Consider the following 26,627-nt stretch of genomic DNA (forward strand, 5'->3'; position numbering starts at 1 on the left):
ATACTACCTCCCAGCAAGATGTTCCTCCACACATCCATAGAAACATTCCTGTCCAGATTTACAGATTGTGTAGTTGAGGAGGAACATAACCAGTTGTCACAGTGATGTCTGCAGTCAGAGAAGCCTTTGGACCTCAGTCTCATGAAAGATACCAAAAGTTAAAAACACCTTTAATAAGATGAAGTGCTTAATGGAAGCAAGTGCTCCATCCAGCAGCAAATGTATGGTTAAATCACTGGTGATCCTGAATAACCAAGCTATTGCAGTTTGAAGTTATCCAAGCTGTTTAATACTGGGTTATTTGCAAATTAGTGTAGCCCAGCCCACAGAAACTGCCATTGCTGTGACTGCATGCATGTTTGACAAGCTACTGTCCTCTGATTCTAGAAGTAAGTGTACAACAGGTACCCACAGAATGGAAAAGCTGTTGGCAGAAATGTTCCAGCTACAGAAAGGAACTACTGAAAAGTTACAGCGAGCTCAGGAACATCCCATGCTTTTGGCAAGGTGGGATGGAGGAGGATGAAAGGCAAAGGAAGGTAAAGCATTATTGTTCCTTGATGATTAAACAAGCACAGAAACTATGATTACAGATCACAGACATCTTTCATAACATGCCAAACCAGCACACAGAAGAACATGCCTCAATAATTCAGTCATACAGGCAGTATTGGTTCTCCACACTTTAAAAGAAAACAGGGATCTTGTAAAGAGAAGCCCTGCCCTGAGCCCCTGCTTTAGGCCAGTGAAGCAGTACAAAGCTTTTGAAGTATGCTGGAGAACAGGCACTGCTGGACATAGGCCTGGCAGAAAAAACTGCCTTTTGTATTCAGTCGTCACTCTTCATGTCAGGAAGTAAATCAATGTACACAGTGATCTCTGCCTGTCTGTTGGACTCCTTACCCCTATAAAACAAGCAAGAACAAACTCCAGGTAATTGTAAACTGCACCTAGGCTTCGACAAAATGTGCAGCTAAAAAATTACCCCTCGAGGAGCCTTCATAGGTAGACAGTTTATTGTTAGAGGAGATCACATCCACAGAACAAGTGGAAGAAGCAGAGTCAGAAGCAATGATTCATAGACATAGTTCAGGCTTGCCTTGACTCACACTGCTTGCAGTACCAACTACAGCCAGCCAGCCTGGTTTGTCCAAGAGAAAAAACAGATAAATTCAGTATGAAACAAACCTTCTGGTAGTTTTAGTCCTCAACTAATGTAACCAACCAACCATTAGTTACAAAATTATGTTGATGATTCAATATTAATATTTTTATTTATATATTTCTGATGCGTAAGACCTCTTGCCAATTTTAGAGACATATACCACTAATGTTATAGAAGAGAATATAGAGTATGAATAACATATAGAATATATTTTTTCGTAACTGAATGCTGTCAAGAACTCAGATAATTCAGTTCCCCTTCTTGTTTAACTGTAAGCAGTTAGAAAAGCTTCCAACATATTTTACTTTTTCCCTATTTAAAGAAAAAAAATCCCAAACAAGAACACTGATCTCTGAGCACACAACTACAATAACACAGATTCCTCTTTTAGCAAATTGAGATGTTGAGCAGGCCACTTCAAAAGTGGTAAGATCAGAGGGTGTCTGAACAGATTCTTATTTATCTGTGCCACTTCAGAAACCTGCATTCTCCTGGATTGCCGTGCCTTGAAAATCAGTGCAAAGCTTAGTGATTTCAGAACAAAGAGACCAAGAGAAGACATAGCTAAATCCACATATTTCACTGTATCTATCTCCCAGTAACAATACTCCACCCTCTGGAGCAGTTAGATGAGAAATTCAAGCCTTCTAACTCATAAAGTAGTGTCTAAGAAAAGGGACCTAAGCTTATCAACTGTGAGAAAATTCAATAGTCAAAACCAAGAACAAATTCAAAAAACTTTGGACTATCATTGCCCTCTCAAAGAAAAAACTAAAAGGTGACAATACACAAATTTAATGGGAAGAGCTGCACGAATCCTTTCCAAAACAGGGTGTATAGCTTTGGAGTCTGTTATAGAGACATATGCAGTAGCATGAATTCAAATTACTACAGATATTACAAGTAGGAACATCTCCCAAGTGATGGAGGCAAGTTATCAAGTACTGAATGCTCCTAAAGAAACTCAGCTTGTTCCTGCACAAGCTAGGGTTCCACATTTACCAAAAAGGGTAATTACTAGTTTTAGACTAAAAATTAGTAACTCCAATAGCAAAGCAGTTGTTCTGAAAAACTGGATAAATCATGTTTATAGTTCCCGTACAAGTTCATGACTGTTTGGAAGTCAACTTCTTCTCTGATATCATGATTTTCATGGTCAGAACAAAACATAAGCACCCATCACTCCCAAAGATGACTGAGACAACTGAATTATCTTAGGATGGCAAGCTGAAGCTCTCTCACACATTTTTGTATCTGAAAAAGCAGGCAAGGAAAACAATGTCGCAGAGAGAAGCAGATGGCCAATGAGTTATCACTATTGGTCCAATGACTTACGTGGGCTAAACTTGTTTGTTTACTCACATATTTGCGAAAAACCCTCAACCCTTTCCTTATGTTAGCAGCAGCTACATTATGTATGTATTATATACATGGTACATGCCACTACCTACACACAACATCAAGGGATCGAGTATATACCTTCAAATAACCACTTGTTCTCCTACAATGACAGAAGTCACAGTTGACCCTCCCTTCTCAGGGCCAGGGAGTTAAATGACTGGTATGTCTATCACCGCAGCTCAAGAAAGGGTTAAAAGCGGATCAGCGTTAGAGCTGCTCTGCTCACTGGCTTGGAGGCAGGACAGAAGTAGCTCAGGTCCTCCACGGCAGGGAAATGAGCCTGTAATTACCAGCTGTGCCCTCCACACTACCCAGGAACTACTCCCTCTTGATGCAACACCCATGCTAACCCTGCATGATGAATGATGAAACCTCTGTCATATGGTCCTGAAGCAACAGGTACTGCTTGTGTGTTGGCGAGCCCTGCCTGTCATATGAACCATCCTTGAAAAATACAGATTCTTCTCAGATCATCTCACCCCCTCTTTAAGATTGTTCTCATTATCTTCTCTTTAATTGTTCTCATTATCTTCTGGGCATAGAAAAATAACGCAGCCTTTCTAAGCACATAAAATCCAATTATGTGTAAGTACAGTGTTGGGAAAAGAATTAAAACATTTTACCTAACAGATTAGCTGCGGCAAATCAGGAAATAAAGGTCAGAGTGTGACCATTTAACACCCCGAAAATCACCAGGAAATATTTTCTGTCTGCAGTTACAGTAATGCTACTGCCCTCAGCTACAGTTAACAACCAGCCTTACAATTGTAAAGGTTATGAGTAACCACCTCCTAGGCCGTGCTTTCTGGAGGAAGAACTTTTACATCATTTTCCTACTAGCAAAAGTTTCACTGTATTCTTGTACTGCAACAAAGTGAGTAAAGGGTTAGAAGTAGTCAGTGTAATTTTGCATACTGGTAAGAGTCCTGAAAATAGAGCAAGACATTTTTTGGTAGATTCTTTGAATTCTCAAGATGTAAATGTGATGCATGATGTGTTTATCAGTGCCCTCACAGACCAGAATGTGCTGAAAAGACGTGGGATGGCTACATGGATCAGCTGGTTATGGATCAGATCTTCCTCACATTTTCACATCCATAGGTATATCACTTTGGGGATGGATAGGGAAGCCTCTCTGAATAAACTGCTAAGCTCCAGACAACTCCTCTTGCAACAAATACCCATGCAGTCTTAAGGACTTCAGCAAGGCATGGCAGATCCCAGAACACACAGCAGTCCAGAGACTAAAGCCCAGAAGAAGGAAGCAGGTATGGTGTAGGAAAGCTGGGCTGTGAGAAGGAATGCTCACATCTGACCCATCAACATCTGGTGCAAGACAGCCCAGTGCTGTATCTGGTGCAGCATCTGAGCCTTTGTGCCAGTGTAGAGCAGTCTACCCTCATCCCTCCACCCACTCTGTTGTGTAGGAAGTGTTACACAGACAGACTCATGAACACCATCTGCTTAGCTGTAGCATTTGACTCCCTCCCTCCAGCATGTAATAGTCTGAGATGGTCTAAGTGTGCTAACACAATTCTACAATTTCCATTTCTATACATCATGAAGAAAAAACAAAGTCAAATGTACTTTTCATCTCCCACAACACTGCTCTTACTCTTCTAATGGAATTTGCTTGCACTGATTTAAAAAAAAAAAAAGTAAAAAAATGTGTGGGATCATTAAGTTTAACTAGAAGAAACTCTTTTAGTAAAAATTAACAGGCATAAATATGCAGGAACTCTGCAGAGGAAACAACTTTGGTTTGTTTGTTGGGTTTTCTTTTTGTGGCATCTTTATTCATTCTACTATGAAGAAAGAGCATTAAATTTCATGCATTGATGCAAATACAAGAAAAACTTCAATCCAGACCAGGAAAAAAACCTTTCTTTCCAAATAGGTGAACTCACTAGCTACCTTCTTCCTAGTCACATCCACATTTCAAAATACAAAGTAAACATTTCCAAGTACCTGGGTTGTCATGGCAGTGGGTTTATTAATTCCACATGACAGTGTGGTCTGTTAATTACAGACTTTATTACTTACAGCATTTCTGTAGCTTGGAATACAAGTCACTGAAATAACCTCCTAGCACTGTGGGAGATATGACAGCTAGCTAGACAGAGGCACACAATACAGTAACTCTGGTTCTAAAAACTGCCCAGTGATGTCACTCGCCTCATCTTTCAAAATGAAAAGCATGATGCTGTTAAATTTATTTTTCACAGAAGCCCAAACTCCCACAACTGCAAATGCAGTCACTGGGCTGCAGCATCCCAGGAAAAGACAGGAAGAAAATCAGTTCCAGGCAGGCTCCAACTGAGAACCCTAAAGAGAAACACCCCAGCATGCTGCTTCCTCTCCAGTATCCCAGGGAGCTCATCCAGCATCATGCAGGGAGCAGAGCAAGACATAGCACTTGCATCTCCTAGTGCCAACCCCTGCATCTTAACAAGGGATCAGAAAGACATTCCTCATGCACGTGTTAGCTCCAGGCTATATGTCAGCTTTCCCAAAACTGGCAAGCCTAGATAGAAGGACAGGATAGCTTTGAGACACACATATACAAATGATCTCAAGATTTCATTTATCCTTAATGCTAAGCTATCTGGACAATGTCCCCTGACAAAATAATTAAAAGTATTTATTTTTTTTGTTGAACTTCATGATTAAACAGTTTTGTTTGACATGGAGAAGAAAGGCATAGGAAAAAACCACAGCAGTGATTTAAGGCAGGAAGAAGAATGAAGACTACTCACAGGGCTTATTACCACACCAAAACATTTAACCTGTAAGAAGAAGCCCCACCAGCCCCAGGCTCATGTTGTGATCAGCTTACATCTGAAAACTCATTCTGCCCCACCTCAGCCCAGCTCCCAGCCAGCATGCCTGCATGCCTCTGGACCATCCCACCGATCCCACTGCTGGCACTTTCTGCTCAGACAGAAAGAAGAGGAAAGAGAAGGATTTAAAATGCTAATGCTTATCTGAAACCATATACAAAAACAATCAAACAGGCCAACTCCAAGCAAGGGCATAGTTTCCAATTCTTGCAAGACATAGCAGTTACCAGTTGAAGAAAAATATGAAATTTATATGAAACACAAAAGGATGACATATTTTTACACTTTGTGAGTATTTGCATGTGGACAGGACTGGCTTGTTTGGGATGATTAAAGCAATGCAGATCAAACCTTGGTGTGTGTACTTACAAGCGCTCTCCCAAGCCTGGGTAGGCCAGCCAGCTGCAGCAGAGCTCAGCCAAGGAAAAAGCTGCTCCTCCAGAGGCTGGCAGAAATACATCATGCACCACCCATCAGAAGCTACTGCCTGCTTGCTCCAGGCATCCACAGCATCTTGGTACCCCCTGGCATTTCCACACCCTGCTCTGCCCCTGGCTCTCCCTGGCAGACACAGGAAAGATGAGCTCTGCACAGGCAGGGGAACATCCAGTCTGCCAACAGGCTGGTGCACCTCATCTTCCTGCGCAAAGCCCAAGCATGAGCCACAGCTGCAATGAGATGGGCTCCCCTGGCTCAGTAAAACCTGTCAATGCAGGGTTAGGAAGGTTATGCTGCAACTAAATGAAAGACTCCTTTCAAAGACTTTGAGCCATTCGTTTGATGCCGGCAATATTCTGCCGGACAGCGATGCAGCAAATGTGAGACATGCAGCTGTAATTCCCTACCGGGTCTAGCTGCCTTCCCACTAGAAGAAAAGACTGGACTTACTCTGTGGCCACAGGATTCCTGCAATGAACACACATTAAATTAGTCTAGAATTCTATGTTTTGGTCATTTGAATAGCAGATAGCATTTGGAACCTACTCAAATACCTTGACTCTCAACTTCTAAAATCCTGCAAATTGGAGATCTGTTAGTGTAATCAATAGAACACAGGAGGTCGGGGGAGAAATATTAATATCAGTTATTCACTTCAAACTATTTTAGTAAGCTATTAAAAATATAAAAGGTAGCATTTGAAAACATTTAGAAAAACATATTCTTGAGTCTTGAAAGCCATCTGAATAAATACAGAAATCTTCCATGGGCATGGGTTTATAACTATGATTTATATCCTGATAGCCAAGCAATGAATGCAGTTTGTCAGCAACCTGCAACTGCTTTACGTTTACGATTCATTTGCACAACAACTGCTTTCAGCAGTTTAATTTTGTTAAATTTTGAATTATAAGACCATTAAACTAGAAGAAAGGCCTCAGCAGTTCCCAGTACACATCTAGCCCAATATTCAGCCTTCTAAGAAGACCAGGAGTGCACAGCCAGGGAAGAATAAGGTGGCATTCATTCCTCTCCCAATAATATCTTCCTCCATTTTTGGCTCAAGGGATTTGCTGTGCCTGCTGTGATTCCTCTATCAAGTAGTCTCCATGAGACCTCTCTGCCAAAGGCTTGCCCAATCTCCCCATTAGCCTATGTAAACTCCTTGCACCCACAGTACTGTCCAGCCAGAAATCCTTCAGGTTACTCTCTCTGGCATGAGGGATCACCTCCTCTTCCTTCTGAACTCCTCTCTTCACTTTTATTTCCCCCAGAAATTATTTTACACATGCAAGCAGTATCTGGATGAGCAACAATTTTAAAGTGTATCACACGGTGCATTATGGCTAGAAGCTGAAGCATCATGTCACTAACACCTTATGATTATGTGGTCTTTATACAGCAGCACAGATTTATACATTATTGACCTTGCTAGATTTGATGGGATAGTGGCTACTGGGCATCTCAAACGGCATTGTTTTTGAGGATAGCATCACTCTCAATATAGAAGAAATTCAGCAGTGTCATTATTGAATACTGGAATTTCTAACCAAGATTGCATGCAAAGGCTGATCACAATATGCTCCTTCTTCAGAGAATAAACAGTTCATCTCCTAATCTCTTACAGTGATGAATGTTTCCATCCCTGATGTGTTGTATTTAAATGCAATGAACTCTTGCCTTATTTTAATTTACTTTTGAACCAGGCAAGTTGAATGTACTCAAGAGATGCTAGTGATATAACCTACTTTTTAGTGTAGGGCTATAAAACTTGTAATGAACAAATCCACACATTTTTTATATCAAACAGCTTCCAGGACAGTTATTATAGATTATTTTAATGTTGAAAAGTGGTTATAGCATTGTGCAAAATACCCTGTCTATAGGCATCATTAAAATACTTCAGCCTCCAATCTTGTAGTGGTTGCTCTAGGTTGGCAAGTCTTCAAACTGGTTTGCTAGGAATTCACCAAAATCATCACTGCAGGATGAGGGATCTGTCTAGGTCTTTCCCAGTTTCATCATGATTGTGCCTGGAAACTTATAAGGAATCATAATGATAGGTACGACCGCAGATGAACTAAGAAAATTAGTATAACATTTGATTTTTTTTTTCCTAAAACATGTAGAACTGCTGACAGACTGCCCTTGGATGAGCCATGCCTCTAGATTTTATGAGGACACAATGGAAAGAATCTGACAAAGGCACACAAAAAAAGTACTTGACTGTAACTGAGATACACAAGAAGTATTCTTGAGGCAGCTCCCTGGGTAATGAAGAAAAAGAATGCAAAATGTTGCTGTCCTTTAAAAGCTAAGCACCATGCAGTGCCCTCTGCTGCACACAGAGGTAGTAGAGCACCACTGAACAATGGCATCACATGATACTAAACAACATGCTATGTTGTATGCATGACAAATATTTATTTTCTTAATTATGCTTTGTATTTTTAAAAATACTGATACATTATGCAAACTTCAGCAGTACCAGCTTAGAGCAGATGTTTTTTACACTCTCTCTTCCCATCTAATATCCTGCATTCTGTCAGCGAGCAAGCTGTCAGCTCGCCTCCCACATCTACATAGTGGGAAATTCATGCTGAGAGTGAGCCGAGGCACTGGGCGGCTGGGTGGGGGGAGCCTGCAGCACCCTCAGCATGAGGTTTAATCATGAGACACTCATGATGGCTAAACAGCTCAGTGGGATGTGGTCTACACACTGCTCTTGCTGCTTTTCCTAACTCAAGTGAGCTGCAAGTCCCTATCTCTCCCTACTCTCAGCTAAAAGAAACAAAGACAAACATAAGGGAAGGTCAAACCTCTGATGTAATTTCCAATTTCCAAATAAATGTGCATTAACAGTCTATAAAAGGTCCTTTGCATACAACATGAAAGAGGTAAATGCAGACAGGGGGAACTGTGAGCCTGAAGAGGATTTATTGATTGTCAGACAGAAGTGAGAAGGTCTCCTAATGTGGAATACAAATATTTAACCTGATTCTGAAATCTTATCTGCTGCCTTTAAGAAGATTAACAGAAATTCTCTTGCAGCAGACTGTGAATTCTGATCCATTTCATCAACTAGGAATATTTTCCAGAAGCAAAGCTTGTGCATTTAAACTAATTTATTAGCATTCTACACAAAATCAAGTTTAGCAAAGTTGATCGAGATTAAAACCTGTTCAAGGAAGTGAAGTCATAGAGAAAAGTTATTTTTTGTGCATACATGTTGCATTAAACACTCATGTCACACACATGTGCAGATTTTACATGAGACATAAAACATTCAAAGTCTCCACAGTGTACTTGAACAAAAACCAGCATGAACGCGTTATGGTAGAAAAGCTCTTTCTTAAAAAAAAAAAATTAAAAAATGCCCAAATTGATAATCTCTGCTGTAGCCTGGAATGAAATGAGATATTCCAGAGAAGAGGGAAGAACTCATACATCCTTTTTTTCTGTCCGGCACAGACCAAGTACAAGGCAGACAGCTAATATCATCGCTGTGCTTGGTTCTGCCCCATGAATCTATGTAACTGGCCAAGTTTCAGCCTTCTCCTTTTCTCCTTTAGTTAAACTGACAGGGAAGGGGAAGAACAGCCAGCTGGCTTGCTGTGGCTAGCTTCCCTCCCTCAGAGGAAAGTGAGGGAGCCATCCTTCCCATTTCTTTCATTTCTGCCTGCAAGCCAAGCTAATTACGTGCCAGATAGCCCAGTCCCAAGTTCTCCATATTTTTTTCCTTTCTCAAAATCCATGGGCTCCACTAGGGTCTATCTTTAGAAGAGCACATTAGACACTACAGTGGAAGGGGGGGAATACCTCTGTCATCTCTTCCTCTTCCTACAAGTATCCCCTTGACAATCCAAAGTGAGATGAGCTGTTTGGGGCTCCACTCCATGATCATGAGCTATCCCGGACAGCTCATCTTCTAGCTCTGCTGAACACACGGCATCTCTGCTGGGCTATGGGAATAACACACTTGTGATGCCAAATACCCATTTAAAGCAGGCCTGAGAAGCATCCCACACCAGGCAACCCTCAAGCATTTGGCAGGTCTACTTCAGATGTGTGTTGGCTGGTTGAATTCAGCCTGTTCCTGTTTGAAGCAAGCTAACCTGCATTTCACCAGTGAGCAGGGCTTCAGCTGGGAACGGTCTGGGCAATGAAACCAACCCAGCAGCATATATACCGACACTTTTGCTTTCTTCTCAATAGTCAATTCATAATGAAGCTACCAGGCATCATCTGAACATTATCTCTGCACTATTAGCTCCAGGGTTTTTACCTGAGATGTAAAATAAGTCAAATAACCTTGCAGTTGTCATGAGCGAAGAGTATGCATGTAGCTGCAGCACATCACAGAACTCAGTCTGAGCCTTTAATCTAGGCAAGACCTTGCTCCAAGGGCAACCCAAATCAGTCCTCAAGTACAGTGTTGAGTGGGCTTCTGCTTGCTACCTGAGAAGGCAATGTAGTGCACCACTGTAATGTGAATCTTTCCTGTAGTCAATGAAAAGTGTTAGATTTTCATGATGAAAAAAAGCTCAAAGGATACTGCTCTTTTAAAGCTTTGTGTTAATTCTTTATATTTTCTAGAGCAGAAATACCTCTCTTTCACACAGTATGGTGCAGGATCACAAAGACACGAGCCTCTTCCCTCCCAAGCCCATGGGAACCCCACACACCAAAACCATCTTTTTTAGCAGAGCACAAAGAGTACTTCACATCCATTGTATCTGCACATAATAATCACAGTCATGAAATGAGTTTGCCCTACAGCAAGAAGAAAGTGTTTAACAAGGATCTTTGCATAATTTCAGGTAAAGCATGTTAGTTTCCAGCTCTCCCTGTTTCTTCTTATGAAGATACCCAGTTGGTGAGAAGATGTATGAACACCTGAAGCAATGCAATAATGCCACAAGTGCACTGCCAGGGGACACCCTTCCTAGTACAGCAGCCTGGATTCAAGCGGCCCTCACTGTATTTTACCTCATATGCCTACTGTGTAGCTGGTACGAAGCAGAAGTCCTGAGCACAGTATATAGTCAGACATTGTCTCCTGCTCTCAGCTGTAAAATGACAACAGTAACACACCCTTTCCTAAGGGGCTTCTGTGGTCACAGAGACAGGAAACTGTCAGGTATGTTCTGGCACAGAGATAACGAGATCCATACATATACCCCTAAAGAGTCTTTGTCCACCATAAGCCGGAGGCAGGAGAGCATCAAAATTTAAGGTTGCACCAGAAATTATAAGTCTGTAATTTCTTAAGATGAGAGCAGTTGCCTTTAGAGCTTTTAACTTTAGGTTTCCGCACACAAATTCCTAAGGTATCTTAAGGAAAACAGAAAGGCTGATAATTACATACATGTGCACATCCTATGCATTATATGTGTATGCCCCCAATATCTCCTTTCTTACATTGTGTAAATTCCAGAATATACTGCCCTGATGGACCTCATTATGGAAGACTAATCTCATGCTGCCTCTACTGTAGCTGCCACCAAGAATTCTTTGAGCCAAGTTTACAGACTTTCTTTTTTCATTTTAAGACAAACATCATTTTTCTGTGTAGTATACTCAGTCATATATATGCAGAATATTTGTTGGCACCAGCAGCTATTACATGACAGTCATCAAAAACCTGAACTATACCAAAAATAATCTTGAGATTAGACAGGTTACATTGGGTGTTGCCTGTTGAGCTTGATCTTGAGCTTCAGCGCACATGTCCTCCTCTTAAACAACATAAGATGATAGGGAAAAGCTGTAGTTACTCTGGGAGGAAGCAGGAACAGGAGAAAGCTCTATTTCTAGCACCAAATGCAGGGCCTAGAGGGTGCTCCTGGGCAACTGCCAAGCTGGAAGATGAGAGACTCCTTTGTTATCTGGTGCTCTTCAGCAAGGTACTCGGGGCATGTGCTGGGCGCTGGGAAGCTCTCTTTCACCTTGCAATTTCCTAGGCAATCCCAGAGCTGTTCTGGCTGCTGCTGCTGCTTTGAAGGCTGTGTGGTCAGACAGAGTACATATTTTCTGGCACACCTAAAGTTTTCTCAAGGAATGTAGGCCATAGTAAGAAAATTTCCACTTTCTAGTTCTCTCTTGGTAAGAGCAGAAATTCCTGAGTTGAAGATGCTCCCCGAAGCCAAAGGCAAGTTACATGCTGCTGCAAACAAACCCAGATTTAGAGTTCTTCTCCCCCACACCCTGATTCCCCTTAAAAAAGGTAACAAAAAAAAAATGTTCATAACAGTGCATTTGGTGGCCTAAATATGGGTGTTACCAGATTTGCCACTGACGGAAAGAAGTCAGAATTTGAGAAGGTGAGAAAATGATTTAAGTTTCCATATGAAAAATTGACCTGGAACAATTAACCTGAGAATGGCACCAGGACGATGTCCCAGAAAGCTTATTTCCAAGTTTCTACTGGGGAAAGTTTAGCAGTTCAGGACTGCTGAGAGCAAGTTCTCACATTTACACCTGACACAATGAATTCGTTTGGACATGCAATACTCAGAACCCATCTGAAAAAACAACTGCTTTTTGCTACCACAGTCTTACATCATTTTCTAACCTACTTATACAGATGGTAGAAGTAACACACAGCCTTATCCAGTCCTATTGGCATCTGCCTCCAGTACAGAGAAAGAAAAGCTTTTGTTACATGATTGCAAAACCACTGAGCTCCTTTGAGAAACATTCTTATCTTCCGGGTTGCTGCCTGCTTCTCACACTGATGCAAAATTACCATGCACCACTCCTGACAGTCTTTACAAGTTTTTATACACTTAAAAGTGCTTTCTTCAACTATAATCACTGGTTTTAACACTTTTTTTTTTCTCAAATGTGAGAAGCAAAACACCATACTGTGTTCTGTCCCTCAAGAAAATTGCCTACACAACTACTTTTGACCTATGAGTGCTTGTTCTCCCTCCCAATTGTCACTGCAAACCCACGCACACAAGACAAACTTGGATTACTCGATTATATTTTTGATTATTATTTTTGATGAACCTGTATTAGTGTAGATAAACACCTCAAAAAGTTACAAACCAACAAGAGAGATATATAAACGGGTTTTCACTAACCTGTTGCCAGAGTGGGGAAGCTGAAATGGCCTGTGAAGGTCAAACCAAACCAGGTAGCAAATTTGCTCCTGTCGACTGGAGAGCAAGTGAGTAAGCAGGGAGAACTGGTGGCTGGGAGAGGAGGAGGAGCGTATGAGAGCAGGTAAGTGGCTAGCTACTAAATCAGAGAATAAGCAGGTAGGAATTGCAAATAACTGTACACCACCTGGGAACTGGAGAGGAAGAGTGATTGTATGCCAGACTGCCCTGAACTGTTAAACATCTGCATTTTTCACCCTGCAGTGAAGGCTCCTCCGCCACCCTTCCCTCTGTGCCAGTGGAAGACTCTTCTGCAGCACCTGCAGGCTGCAGCTTTCCGCTGGGAACAAGCTCTGTCAGCAGGAAAGGGCAGGGCGCTGGTGTGTGTGCACACACCTGGAGAGGAGTGCTTGAGAGCTGCAGTCACTTCTGGGCGGGCACCACTCATGCCTGCAAACCTTCCCTCTGCAGGGAGTGCTCTCTGCAACAGCTTCATGTCTTTTTATGGTCAAGTCAGTTGCAATGTTGCCAAAATGTTGAGACTGACAAAGCTGCTTTGATGGTCTAAGAAGGTCCCCAAAAGCCTCAAGCAGGGGAGATGTGATTAACCTTCATAAAATTTCCAAATAATTCCCTGGTGAGGAAGTGTCAAACAAAAAACAAACTACAACCTCTGACCTACACTTTTGCTACCCAATTTTCTGTCAGAATACACCTCTTTATGACTGTAATACCCTAAAACTTACAATGGTGAAGCTGAATGCATTTTCATCATGGATGGATGGTTGTGGGTGAAGTAAGTTTTAAAAGCAAAATGATTAGAGACCTTTCACAAGCAGAATCTCAGGTGCCATTTGAAAAGCCAAGAGGATTCAGATTCATACCAAACAGATTCAAACCTGATCAACATTGTGCTGAAGCCAAAACACCAAAGACCTTAAGTTTCCAGTCAACCCTCACTTAGGAGAAGAGAATGTGGGGGTTTCCAGTGGGCACAACAACCTCCTTGTAGTTCTCAAAACACTTCTAGTTTAATATAATAAAAAACTTGTGAAAATAAAAACCTATTATTTATAGCATTTTCGACCAAAATCTTACAGGATGTGCTCACAAGATTTCAATGTCACTGAAGCAGATTAATCATGGTCTAACCCCTAGCCCACGTGAAAATAATACCTCCTTACACCATATCTGAGTAAAATGAATAGCCTTACAGCACCCCACATAATTTGACTGCTCTTTTTGTTCATGCTTCCACTCACAAAAGTAATACTTAATCCTCTTGTTTCAGAAGACTGTTTCTGCTTTGTTTTCTGTAATCATCAGTTACCTCAAAATGTATTGCAAGAGAACAGGTCACAGCATCACCATGCCTCACTGCCTTCTCCAGCAGCACCCTCTGCCCTGCATTGTACATGAATACTTGCTTAATGGTTAGTATTAAGTTTTTGTGTTAGTGGCTAGCCTGTAGCTCTGAAATTCTTCAGTACCTTGCCCAGATTTAGCAAGTAATTACACCTTTAATGCTTCTGCTTAGTTAATCCTAAAACTAAAGTTCCTTTCTCCTAGCAGAAATGCAAATACATATTAAAGTTCATCCCTTCCATTACAGTTCCTAGCTGTGCAATATTCTACTAGTTGGTTCCACATATTTCTGTTTCCTGGGCTCTGTATAGCTGACATTTCTCTTTAGACACCTATAGCATGGGAACACCAAATTTATTTCTACACCCCCATCAGACCACTTTTTGATGGCAGAAATGTTACACGCAGTCTGGCACACCTCCCAGTCTGCACCACATCTATTCTGCAGATATTAAGGTGGCTTCTGATTCCCAGTCCAGTCCAACCAACAAATTAAAATGACTAAAGGGGCAGAAAAAAAGGAAAGAGAGGAATGGCTCTATAACATAACTGCATCCTTATAAATAGCATGCTCCCTATGTGTGTCAGATATCAAATAGCTTAATGACAACTGATAACTGGCTGATTTCTGCAATCTGCCGTCAGCCGCTATTTTCAAGGGAACAGGAGCTATTCCTAATACCGCAGTACAACTCCACTTAGTTGTGTAGGAAGCTTACAGTTTTCAACCAGATGGCAGGTATATACTATTTTAACCAAAATCCTGTTTTAAGAACAGCGGTTGATATAATGACAGTGCTTGACAAGCCAAGAGGCATAAAAAAGTAGATAACTACATAATAGCATTTAGTATTGCCCTTTAAAAAAACAACATACTTAAGAACAGCAACAGATGGGACAGGCAATCAGGCTGCATGACCTCATTTACTGGGGGAAAAAAGCGTTTTGTTTGGGTTTTTTTAATCAAACTTCAGCCTTTATTTCCAAAATGCATTTTGTAAAATTTGGATGTGATTTTTCTCATGCACGCATCAAGCCAAAAAGCCTCTGATCCCTGAGTCAAGCAGGGACAAGAGCTGTGCAGCTGCATTATAGTGTGATGGATCCACACAACTGCATTAACACCTAATAGAGGAGGAAAGCTACCTTTAGAATACAGGGTTTGATAGGATATAACTAACTTGTTATTAAAGATCTCGGTCTTTAGAGCAATGTCCACCAATTAGCAAATAAATTTACACTGGCATTTCTATTACAGCAGCAGACGCTACCCTGTTCTGTTTCGCTGCCATCTCGTAAACAGCAATGGCAAACAGTAGCTGTGAAATCCACTTTACAACTTGCAGAAACAAAATAATTCTGCATCTTTCAGAACTGTCTTAGGCTGGACACATTTTCTTTCCTTTTCTCGCCCCGGTACCAAGCATCAGCCGCTTTCTGGATCTGCCCCACTGCAGCTGCCCCTAACACAGGACATGGTTTGCCCCTCCATACTTACATATTACGTCTGGAGTCTTTTCTTCAAATACAAATGAAGAATCAAGAGGACAAGCAGACTCCAGGTGAATGAGCAGCACACTGAAACACCCCAAGTGAACACCGCAGCTTCTCCCCTCTTCTGTGTCAGAGACTTCCCTTGTATTCAAAGCTCAAATTCAAATGGGGAAGATCCGATGTCCTACCAGTCAAACACACCAAGCATTTGGATCCTCTAAAGCCCTACCAAAGCATTTAGTAGTTGTCTGTATATTTACTTTTGCCATTCTTTTGGATGTATGCCTATGCAAGAAGGAAGCACACTCTCTTTATATTTCACACCCATTCACACTGCATTTTTCTCCGGGTGTTACTGAAAAAAAAAAAAAAAAAGATAAAAATCCCAAGCTACTTCAGCTCCAAATGCCCAACCACACAACCATTTATTTTCCTCTGGTTATACTGACTGAGTTATTTTCCCACATGCTCCTCTTGTGGTAAATTACTTGTCTGAGCAAGCAAGATAATGCTTTAGGCAGCAGATTAGAAAATGCGAATGCACAGGGAGTCCAATAGGCACCTCTTGGGCTGTGTTCTGCCCCGTGAGGCTTGGCTTTCCATTCGCAGCTGAGGCTTGAGGAGATGCCCAAATCTCTGAAGGTTTACACTGGGGACCTCAGGCACCAAATGAGGTGCTGCAACGTCCCCATGCCTCAAAACCCTGTGTCTGAAGGCAGATTGAGAGAATGACTTCTGCCAACAGCAGACATCAAGGCTCAGCCCTGCTGTTAACTGCAGTGACAGCTACCAAGTCACCAATCCAGGGCTGACTATTTCAGCCAGGACAGATGTATAGCTTACTGGGGAGAAAGGAAGACAGCCTAGGAGCACCACAGTCCCTACTCCATCACTTAGATGTGACTGTAGCAAAAAGATCAGGAAAAACCAGTGACAGAAGTGGTTAGACTGCTTCTCACCCCCCTGATCAGCAGGATGGCTTTGCTTGCCCCACACCTACCCCCAAAAGAGGACAAAGGTGGTCCTCATCCCTTGCACACACCTCTTCATGGTAGGTAGTGCCATGTAGAAGTATCCCAGACTTGTGGGGTCATTGCTTACGCTGCCTCCTAAATGAAAAGAGTCTCAGGAACCTTCTAGAGAGTGAGAGAATGGCAGCACATACTTACCTCTCACCACCTCTAACTTTTCTAAGTGCCAGATGGTAATAACGAAGAGCAAATTACCAAGAGTGTCCTGGAACAGGTTTCCCAGCAGAGCTGTGTTATCCACACCCCTAGAGGCTTTCGAAGACCTGACTGGATCAAAGCCAGAGCAACCTTGTCTGATTTCACAGCTGGCCCTACCCTGAGCAGGAGGTCAGACCAAAGACTTGAGGTTCCTGCCTATGTGTTTTCTCCTGGGATACTCTTATGTTTAACCTTCTCATTCAAACCAATGTGCTGCTGACCATTTACTATCCAGACCAGCAAGTCCTCACAGGCCCAGCACCCTTGCAAGGATTTCAGGGCCAATTCACTACAAAGGCACAGTGAGGCACCCTCCTCCAGCCAGGAAGGTCTCCAGACCAACACTCTCCTAATGGGCCCTGCTGAACCTCCTACCACAAACAGGGCTGACAGTCAAGAAGAACAGAGATAAACTATGTCTCATCTATAAAGAAGGATTTTCTAGATTTCTCTGTAAGCTTTTACAACTTTCTCTGTATGCTTTTACTGCTCAGTTTACTTTTTTTTTCCATTGAAAGAAAATCTGCTTGGATCTAGCAAGAATAAAGACGTCACTTTTTTAGTATTTAGAAAAACTGAAAATTTGTGTCACATTAAAATCTTAAGTGGAATCTGGAGTGAATTTTCCAAGTGGCAATAATGAAACAATGCTAAGAAGGGGCACCCTCACACACCTCACAGGCTTTTCACCTGAAATTGCAATTATAGTGATCTAAGTATGAAGATAATTCTAACATTATAAATAAATAGAATGCTGTTTTCAGCGAGTTCCTGAATCACAGGTATGTTTGAATAATGTAGTACACCCCAGCAGCTGGCAGGATGGATCTATCTCCTGCACCACAGGCACTGGCTCATGCAGTACTGGCCGAGCATGGGCGAGGCACCCAGGTCCACATCCCACTGCCCAGCACCACAGAGTGGCATCATCTCCTCCTGGGCAGGAGCACGGGGAGGGGCAATGGCAAGGTAGGAACAAAAGCTAGTCATCCTGCAAAGAAATCCCAAGCGCTGCAGCATCTCACAATGCCAAGTCAGTCTGGCTTCCTTCCATCCAAGTCATGTCCACGTATCAATGCAGCTGGCACATGGCAGGGAGGGAAGTCACATTTCTCCCCTAAGGGAAAGCTTGATTCATACTAAAAGGTATACAAGGCTGGATCTCAGGAGAGGTATCTGCCCATTCTCACTGACACTAAGGTTATTTCACTACCTTCAAGCACCCAACCCAGTAGTCTCAGCAGTTTGGGCACATCATGCCTCAGCAGCAGTGGTCCCACAAGGGGCAGAGGGATTTATGGACAGAGAGATGTACCTCAGATGTTTAAAGTCCTCACATCCCATTTAAAGTTTCACAGCAGGAGAGGAAAGGGAAAAACTGAAGAAACAAAAAATTAAAAAATATAGTAAAATAGACATGGCTACAGAAATCTGAATCACAGACAGAGGGTGGCTTTGTTCTCATTGCTCCAGCTCCTTTAGAGATAGTGCTTTTCCACACTGCAGTCACATTTCCAGTTCCTTCACAGACCTACCTGGAGGAACCAAACAATTTGCATCTATCTTTTCCCAAAATTCCACATGGTATTTGCATTTATTGTGAAAGGGTGGAGAATAATAGTGCTTAGTGCAAGAAATAAATACATTTAAAAAACAAATCAGTCAGCACTGCCAGTCAGACAGATGCAGAAGTTGACAAAATACAGCCTTTCATTATTTTTTCATTCCAACCAATGTACAAAATACAAGAAATATAAAAGAGTGCCTCACATAGATTTTTTTCCAGCTGAATGGAGCTTTGACAGTCGAGAACACTGCATTTTTCACATAATAAAATGTGATTTTCCATCAATTGTACCAGTAATGAAAATGTAGCATGCAGCACAATCCCGTGAAAGCCAAGACGTCGAAGCCAAGGGTGAGGCTGAAATTTGCAAAACGGAGCCTCAAGGGAAGAAAAGTGGGGGATACAGGAGAACTGGTCCTTCACCACTCAATTTACATTTATACCAATGCCCCTTCTAAAAGGGCTCCCCCTCCTCCCATTCCTGGTGTTCAATGGGAGGGGCAGCCAGAGCAAAACCATCCATCTGGTTCCCATCACAGGAAAGACTGCCTAAGCTAGCTCTTGCCAAAGCCTGTCATTAGCGACCAGCATGAGAGAGAGCATGAGAAAACACAGCACAGCTAAGACAACAAACCTAATACTTTTAATACGCTAATCATAACAATACTACTCAATTTTGTTCATTATAAAAATATCACTGAAATCAGATGGGTCATCCTGGTAGCCTCAGTTTATCAGAGAAATTAATGTAACAGGCAACACAAATGTTATTTTCTTCTGCCATCGTATATCCATCACCACCTATTAGAAGCATTTACAGAAGTGAAATATAACAGGGAAGGATAATTTGATAAGGTGGGTACTAAACCTTGCTACCCATTAATATACTTTGTCTCCTTTTAGCATAACAGACATGGCATTTAAATCCCAATGCAGCTGCTATAATCCAAGATCTAATATTTTATGAGAGCCTAGAGAGATGACCATCAAACTGTCCATGTGCTCTTGCCACAGAAGTTCAGCACATCCCCTCCCTTAGCCTTGCCAGCCAGGCAGAGCAATGCCGGCATTTCCACCATTTCCACAAAGAAACTGCCCTTCTTGCATATCCTTTAAGATCTATTTTATTACTCCTTCCTTTCAGGTGACCAGGGTAAAATAAACAACCAAAAGCCAAGCAGCCGGTCTATAGCAATACCTCCCTTGGCTGCTGCCATAGGGAGTGAAGAGGTGTGGGGGTATTAGGACCTTGTACTGCTGAATGTCACACGACAGCTGGACTTTTCAGCCACAAGCTTCCCCCACTTCCCTTCAGAATATAATCACCACACCCCTAATTACTGAATAAGAGTGCCTGTTAACTACCTATCTGAAGGAATTAAATCTGACTGGGGTCAAAAGTGGTTCTCAGTAGAGAACAGAGAGAGGTGGCAAGCCTAATCCTTTGCTATTCTCCAAACCTGCAACAAACCAGGGCCAGCAGGAGTTTTCTCTTCCCCATAGGCAACACAGACTACTTGTTCAGAGTGTTTGTCCAGCTCTCCAAGAGCCATATTTTTCCCCATTACTTTACAAGAGCTGTCCCTGCTCCACTGGCACAATCCCACTGTCCTGGAAGATCACATGAGAGCGGACAGCAACGTGAGATCACTCTGTGTCACAATGCCTCCCTTGAGCTCCTTGCACCAGAGCACCAGCAACATCACGACTGACACTTGCACAGCAGCAACCAAAGCTGACAAGTATTCTTTTTTAAGACCTCCCACTCCCTCCTGTCCCTGGTACTGGGAGCAGGGGACAGAGATGGTAAAGGGGGAAGAAATCTCCTTTGTAAAGAATTACCGTGTCTCTGCCTAACGATGACATGGCTCCAACTCCCTCAGGACTGTCCCCATGCACATCACTGTCACCTGGCTTGCCTCTTTAAACCTTCCTCCTTTTGTTAGGCTGTTCCCACACAGATCTAAGAATATCCTGAACAGATGAGTGAATATGAATAACAGCTCTTTCTTCCTCCTTTCAGGAAACTATTTCCCCATTTGTTTCTCTCATCTCCCTCCTTCAGTATTCAGCTCCAGACACTGATGACCCATTTAAGATGGAGAAAGCATCTTCTAAGAATTACTTGCCTTCAGCTATTCCACGGGCTGCTCAGAATTGAATCTCATAATTTATACCCTTTTCAGCTGAAGAGGAACATTCCCTGGACCAAACAAAAGCACAGCTAGACACTGAGATGGAAAGGGAAAGTAGGTTTTCTTTGTCTCTTGCACATTTTGCTGTGTTTACTACCCTCATGCTTTCAAAAGTAAACACCAGTGGGAGATCAGAGCTGAGCCCCAGCCCAAATCTGCTCAGACTTGCTGATAGATAATCAATTGGAAATTATTCAAAATATCTTTTCTTTTTCCCCTTTGTGGGATGTGACAGTTTACGTCTTAATCCACTCCACTGAAGCTTACACAAGCCCTGAAAGGGTCAGATACGCATCAGTGCCACAGTCCGAGGTGGGACCATAGGAGAGGGCACAGAGGCAGAATCACTGCAGGAACCTGGCCAATGTCATCCTTATCCCCAACCTGTTTGTGCTCCATTACACCTCTTGTCCTTCATTCTTGCTGTCATGACTTGTGACTGCACACTCACCTGTGGGTTAGTAAAAGGCTGTGTGCCAGATTGCCTCCTTCAGGTTGCTTGTTGGATCCCCAGGACCATTCCTCTTCCCAGGAACATGCACAACCACAGGACACAAGTAGGAACCACCCACAGGGCACTGTATATGCAAGAGAGCTGGAGAGCAGGATGAAGTGGAAAATGAGGACAGACAGCTCTATGAAAAGCCTGTGAAGCAACTCCAAAGGAAGAGATATAGTAGAAACAGAAGTTGGCCCCTAAAAAAGGAAAAAAAGAACAAAAAAGACTGTGGAAGAGCAACCCAACTGCTGAAGACTGAGCAGTTAGGATGGGGGAAGAATAAACCAGGATACTGTTGATGGATGAGTTCAATTTCTCCCCTAGATCTCCCACTATGGGAAGAAGATAGAAAAGAGTGTGCCGAAACCCTTAGGAACCACAGCTAGTAGAAGTGTATCTTTCCTTTATCCCTTAAAAGCCATGTATCAAGGCAGCTTTGCCTCCCTTTCACCATTCTTCTCATCTATGAAACATTTTCCTGCTGTCTTTCCACTCTGTAAACTTTTGCTTTAAAATAGCAGAAGATACTGTGTATAGGAAGCCAGCCTGTTGTTTAGACACAGTCATTCATACCTAAACAATATAAAGAGATAAAAAAGCAGAGAGGAAGATACAGGCAGATGGTGGTGAGCTGTGCAGACAGGCATTGCAACCCGAGTGTTATTCCAACATGGTTTGCCAGAACTTCTAACTCCCTAGTTTTTACTAGCTGAAAAATGTAAATACAAAGTTCTCACTGTGAAGCAGAAAGTTGGGAGCTCAAGTTTCAGATCAGAACTACATTCCTAGTGCTGTTGTACTTAAGATTATAAAAATAATGTATCTATATTGAAAAATCTTATTCAGTGTGCTTCTAAACTACCTAAAAATTAGTATCATTTTGGAGATGTAAAACAGGGAAAAATGGTACAGAATATGCTTTCCATCAGTCAATCATGTGTGTTTGTTATCTATATAAATATATATAATTTTCACAAAAGTGTTCACCCAAAATTCAGTGAAGCTTCGGAATGTGAAGAAGAACCTCAGTACTATTGGGCTACCCTACATTTGAAAACTAGCTTTGGACATTTTTTAAATGCATAATGCTAGATATTATAGATATTATATCCACTATACTTAATAGGAGAGTGCCCAACAATCCTAAAAATATACCCAGGGATATTCATGTTAGAAAAAATTGTATTTCCTTTCCCTCTCACTTGAAATTACTTCAAACCCCAATAGTGCAGGCTACAACGGGAGGGCAAGCATCCAGTGACACCTTCCCCAAGCACACAGAGCATCCAGACTCCACAGAGCTTAACTCCCATCCCTGCATCTCAAACTATGTCAGGGCAGCCAGGCTGTGATGGACTATCCATATTAACACTGAATATTTTGTTTTTATGAGGAAAATGACTATGTTTGTGCTCTAAGTGGACTACCCATCACCAGGGCATTTAGACACTTAACTTAGTGCTGTCAAATATACTTTGCAATGGCCAAACAATCTGCACAGTAAATTCATGAAGCTGAAGCTTTCAGACCACCAGCAATTTCTGCCTTAAAACCCTCAATGACTAAGAAAGACAGAGAAGAGAGACAGAGCAAAGAAAGAAGAAAATAGGGGTTTGATATAAGTGCCAGTGACCTAGAGTGGCACAGATTTCCTAGAGAAAGTGACAAGCAGAGGCAGAACAAAATAATCTAGAATTAAAAAGGTGGAGGTGATACTTTCAACTTCACATTTCTGCAATCTCACATTGCTTGTCAGCAGCTCATGGAAAATCATGGTGCCAAGTATGGGATCTATTTAGGCCGAGCCACAGGTCAGGTTTGGAAAGGGATCTGCCTTGGTCCCCCATCAGGAAGCAGGACACACACCCACAGCCACTGTTTCAGTTCAGCTTGACTAGTGCAGGGCTTAGCCAGGGGCCACCACCAAGGATCCCACAAAACCAGAAAGCCACAGTGCACTGCCTCCTTCACCATGGAATCATGTAGGTTGGATGAGACCTTTAATATCATCAAGTTCAACCATGACCCCAAGACTGCCAAGTCCATCACTAAACCATGTCACTAAAGGCCTCATCTATGCAGTTTTTGAACACTTCCAGGGACAGTAATTCCACTCCTTCCCTGGGCAGCCTGTTCCAATGCCTGACCACCCTCTGGGTGAAGATGTTTTTCCAAATATCCAATCTGTACCTCCTGTGGTGCAGCTTGATGCCCTTACCTCTTGTCTTATCTCTTGCTGCTTGGGAGAAACCAACACGCACCTCACTACAACCTCCTGTCAGGTAATTGTAGAGAACGATAAGGAACCCCTGAGCCTTCTCTTCTCCAGACTAAACCCCCCAGTTCCCTCAGCCGTTCCTCACAGGACTTGTGCTCTAGGCCTTCTGCCTATTTTAACCTTAAACCAAGCCGGGGCCTGGCCGCGGGACCGCTCTCCCCTCCGCCGCGGGAGGGGCAGGAGCCGGGGCCGCAGCTGAGGTAACGGCCGCGCGCGGCCGCGCCATCCGTGCGCCTGGAGGGGCCTCTAGCGGCGCGCGCCGCCCCGCAGCCGCGCGGGTCCGGCCGCTCCGGCTCCCTTGGCGCACGCAGCCCGCAGCGGCGGCTCCTCCAGCCGGCTGCTGGTGCCTGAGGCAGCACGGCGCACAGCGGCAGCCCGGCTGCAGGCCGGAGCCGAACGGCACGGGTGCCACAGCTACTGCTGTCTGCCTTTCTGAGCTACGCCTGTCATCCATACGCACCCTCACAAGGAACGTAACCACAGGGTCCCCCTGTGCTCCACAGGTTTCACTCTGCAGGAGGTCAAAACGCAGCAACGAAGCGAGTCGGTACTGGTGAAGATGGAGAGCAGCCCGCGGCTGCCACCCAAGCTGCCAACACTGGCCACAGGTCCACTGGACATCAGCCTTCCTCCACAGCCTGTTTGCCAAGGGTTTGCCGTCTGCCCCCCACGCGCATGGACATCCTAACCCCACACCACTGGAACAGGCACTCAACAGCCAGAGGGCCAGCATGTCTGGGATAAGCAGGCTCCAGGCAGCATGGAAGACTTGTATTTCATTTTATTTAACCTTATTTTCCTTCCAGTTCCCTGTGATGAAATCTGGATTTGCAATGTCAAAGCCATGCAGCCTATCAGTGTTCACTCATCAGTTTGGAGAAAAACGGATAATAGCAAGGTTAGGATGGCTTTAGGGCTTATTTGCTGCATCACAGATAACCACCCCACTTGTCCTCCCAGTGCTCCCCCCATGGGGGTGTAATTAGGCAGGCAGCAGTCCATCACTTAGAGAAACATCAGCTGTGATGGAATTTCCTATAAACAACAAGTTCAGTGTGATCATGGTGGAATCCCCTTTTCTACTCCCATTTAGAAGTGGAATGCCAAACGGAATACAAGCTCCTGCCATGCTACATTTTGCTCACAAAATACCTGTGTTTGTGGCTAATGTCACTAAATAAGGTTGTTCAGGTGGGAACAGACCTTGGGAAGTCTCCAGCCTCCTGCTCAAAGCAAGGCCAACCCCGACTTCATGTGATCCTATACAGGGCTTGGCCCAGCTGGGCCTTGATCCTTAAAGGACAGAGCTCCTGGGGCCCCTTTGGGCAATTTGTCAATCCCTAATTGTTCTCATGGACATTTTATTTTTTCAATATTTTGACATAAAATCCCATTACAGTTTGCAACCATTGTCCCTTGGGGCCTGGCTCCATCTTTTCATTAACTTCCCCACAGATAGGGGAAGGCTGCTGTAAGGTTCCCCCCAAAGCCATCTCCCCTCCAGGCTGAACAAGGCCGTCCCTCAGCCTTTTCCACAGCACACGTTCCAGGCCCTTGGTCATCAGAAAAAACAGCAATTTGACTGCTTTACATTTTACTCATATTTTATAGAAACTAACAGAAATGCTAAAATACATGTGTGAAGCCACAGGTCAAAGATTCAATAGTTCTCCAGCAACAGAGCAACAAACATACCAGCTGTGCAATTGCTTAAAGGAAAGGCAAACAGTAGAGATCATCCATGGTTAAAAAAAAAGGGGCAAACCTCCTTCAAGGCAGCAGAGGGAACCTACTTACCATTTTTCACATGCCTCCTTCTGAAATACACTTGAATATTCTTAACTCCTTGAATACTTAATGCCTACAATATGAGTTGTGCTGTGAAATGCTAGTGTGCTTTATACCAACAGTCCTCTGATTCATATACCAAACAGGAGTATAATGATCACTTGGTGCAGGTAAATTATTTGCAGCAAGACGTGTCACATTAGAAGAACGTACACTGCAGTCCAAGAGACTGTGCTCAGCGTCCTGCACTTACGGAAAATTAGAAGAATGGTTAGCACCTTCACATATATTATAGAGAATGGCAGTAATTAAACAGTACAAGTCTTGAATAAAACTCTGAGGTGAAAGAGGCACAGGGTTTGCATGTGGCCAGCTGGGAGGCTACTCTGGCAGCAGCCCTACTCCTCTGATACAGCCAGAAGCCACATCCTTAGGCAGAGCAGCTAAGTGTCAGTCAGAGCATGTACTGTGCCCAAGCCCAGCTCATATGCATGTTCAGGTGCCCTGGCAAGTCACTGCTGTATAAGTAGGAAATTGAGCATCTGCGCAAAATGACTTCAGCACACCCACTGTGTTGACCCAGTAAAGAGCTGCCACCCAAACATAGGCACAAACACAGCACCCTGGCTCAGGGACATCAAATAAAAAGCACAGATCCAGCTGCCTCTCTGCAACCTGGGAAGATGGCAGCAAAAACACTCAGCCAGACTCCACATCGAATCAGGGTTTCCAACTAGCTCCCCAAGTGCGCTCAAAAAATGAGTTGTCACCATGACAGAGCCACACCAAGACATATGATGAAATTGCCAGCAAGGCTCCCATCAACCTTGGGTAAACTCAACCACACTCCTCAATAGGCTCCAGAGAAACTTGACAAAGACAAAAATTAATACCACTTTTTCTTTTTCCTTACATTTATGGGGACATAATTTGGAATCTTATCTTCAGCTTGTGGCTAATCATTTCTTTGTTTTCCCACTGGTTATGTTTCAAAGAGAAAAGCATCACACTACTTCAGAACAAGGAGGTATCAGAACAGTCAGTGAGCTGTGCAGACTCTCTGAGCTACAAAGCTACCGATCTGGAAGACACACATCTTTGTTCTTTCAGCTGCAATTGATGGCTATTTTTCAAACTAACCCACAGAGAAAAAATCTCCATTACCACTCAGCATGCCAAAGCATACTCAAACTGCTCTGACATGTTACACTGGAATTAAAACAAAGAGTTATTTCTGGTTTGTTTTATTTCTTTGCTAATGT

The 26,627-nt window shown here is 43.0% G+C and overlaps 1 protein-coding gene across 5 annotated transcripts in view; it reads right to left on the bottom strand.

The window, feature by feature from the left end:
* STOX2 (storkhead box 2) overlaps nucleotides 1-26,627 on the bottom strand; it is a 129,120-nt gene that overhangs the window by 91,512 nt on the left and 10,981 nt on the right. For 2 of the 5 annotated variants that reach the window (XM_034064904.1, XM_034064901.1), the window contains exon 2: nucleotides 21,252-21,395. The exons of the other annotated variants lie outside the window; for them this stretch is intronic. The gene's annotated coding sequence lies outside the window, so the exon portion shown is untranslated. The remainder of the gene's footprint in view (nucleotides 1-21,251; nucleotides 21,396-26,627) is intronic. 5 annotated transcript variants of the gene reach the window in all.

The sequence above is a fragment of the Melopsittacus undulatus genome, chromosome 7 (genome assembly GCF_012275295.1).
Source record: "Melopsittacus undulatus isolate bMelUnd1 chromosome 7, bMelUnd1.mat.Z, whole genome shotgun sequence".
Lineage (NCBI taxonomy): Eukaryota > Metazoa > Chordata > Aves > Psittaciformes > Psittaculidae > Melopsittacus > Melopsittacus undulatus.